We start from the raw sequence: 2,202 nt of genomic DNA, 5'->3' as shown, positions 1-2,202 counted from the left end.
TGTGGATACAAGGGCAGCTGTGTACCCAAGACTCAAAACCAGCAAAGGTCCGGAGCCAGGGGTATTTTGAGGACCATCTGCACATATCTGGGCACCAGCAGCAGGATTTTGTGTTTCTAGGTATTCATATTCCTTGGACCATACGCCTGTTGGACAAGAGGACTTTAGCTAAACAGGGTTGGTGATTAGCATAGCTGTGAGAATGGTGATAGAGGCTTAGGGTCCCCGACTTCCTGATTCTGCACCCCTCCCTGCTGTCCTAACTACTGCTTCTCTTATAGGACTCACAGCACAATGACCACATGTATTAAGAACTCAGTGGTCAAAGTGTCACGTTTAACAAGTTACTGTTTTGATCTTTCAGTCCCCTCAGGCCCCATCCTCCTGTTCACTGTCATGGGTCGAAGGCAGAACCTGAAATATACAATGTATGATTTGTGTGAATTTAAATCGGCATATTACCTCTCCCAAGGTATTTGTATTCAGCCACATTTATGAAAAGGAAGGTGTTAATTTTAGGGAAGTAGGTGGGTAGTAAACAACTCTTTTTTTTTTTTTTTTTTAATGAAAAGCATCTTTCCTTGTGGCATCACTACAGACACTAGGGAACTCCTCACACCATGCTGTGCATAGAAGCATAGAATGTGTAAACAGAGACAGTATTCAATCAACAAAGAAATTATTAAGTCAGTCATGGGTACACCACCTTGCACCCCATGCAGAAGGTCCTCAATGAGAGGTCATCATGTCCCCATGCAATGAATGTGTCACCAGAAGATAGACAGGTATAAAGTCCAAGAGAGCATCTAAAGTTGTCCAGGGTAGATGAAATATGGAGAGAAATTTATCCCAGCAGCGACATTTGCTGGGCTCCCACTGTGGCCAAAAGGAACACCTCTCAAGGCCACTCACTTAGCTTCTGGTTCTATGGGCAGCCAAATACAGATGACCAGCTGACCCAGAGTGTTAAATAAATGATAATTGTTTAAAAACCTCGGAGGTTTTGGAGCCATTAGTTATAGAGCATTATCACAGCAAAAAGCTTAACACAATAAAAAACTAAACTTATCCACAAAAACTTCAGTGCCTTAAGGATGTCAGGCATACACACACATCAGACTCCGATGCAAAGTAACGCTTCATTAGGGAAACATTCACTGCAAATGGTATGGGTCTGAGGGCCATGCCCCCTACTGACGGTAGCAAAAGCCTTTCAGCAGAAAGTCTCTCAGCTCTATTTCTACACTTCACTGACTCAAAACATTAGCAGCATTATCTACAACAGCCAAGAGAAGCAAGCAACCTGTATCCATCAATAAACAGACAGTGGGAAGAAGAAAATTAAAAAAATAAGTAAATAAATAACAGATAAGGAATATGTGGTACGTACACACACACACACACAAACACACACACATACACACACACAGAGGAATATTACTCAGCCATAAAAAAAGGATAAGATCATACCATTTGAGACAACATGGATGGATGCAGAAGGTGTTATGCTAAGTGAAATATGTCAGACTGAGAAAGACAAATACTATATGATTCCACTCATAAGTGATATCTATAAAATGAATAAGCAAAACGCACAATCAGACATATAAATACAGAGAACTGCTGGTTGCCCGGAAGGAGCAGCATGGGGGAATGGGCAAGGTGGGTAAAGGGGGGTGGGAGATCCAGGCTTCCAGTTATGGAATAAATAAGTCACCAGAAAAAAGGTACAGCATAAAGAATATAGTCAATGATATTGTAATAGCCACGTATGGTGACAGACAGTAGCCATACTTGTAGTGAGCACAGAATAAGGTACAACCTTGTTGAATCACTATATTGCACACCTGAAACTAATGTAACATTGGGGGTCAACTATACACAAATTAAAAAAAAAAAAACAAAGAAATAAAAAAAGGTTAACTACAGCCCTTCATGTCCTCTGCAAGATAACTCTCTCCTGGTCAGAGCACGTCAAAGTTCCTAGCCAGTAGGGTGGTCTCCAGAGGCAGACGCTAGAGTATCTACTTACCAGAGTCAACCACAGTCATTCCCAAGACGGTTCATGCCACTCTAAGAAAACACTACATCATGTGAGGAAATAGCACAAAAGAGGGCTTTGTTACCAGGGAATCGAATGGCCATTTTCTTACTTTAGAAACAATTTGGCAATACCTTTCTTTTAGTTGTGGTAAAACACAC

The sequence above is a fragment of the Panthera onca genome, chromosome B4, assembly GCF_046562875.1.
Source record: "Panthera onca isolate mPanOnc1 chromosome B4, mPanOnc1 haplotype 2, whole genome shotgun sequence".
Taxonomy (NCBI): Eukaryota; Metazoa; Chordata; class Mammalia; order Carnivora; family Felidae; genus Panthera; species Panthera onca.
This window is presented reverse-complemented; position numbering follows the sequence as displayed.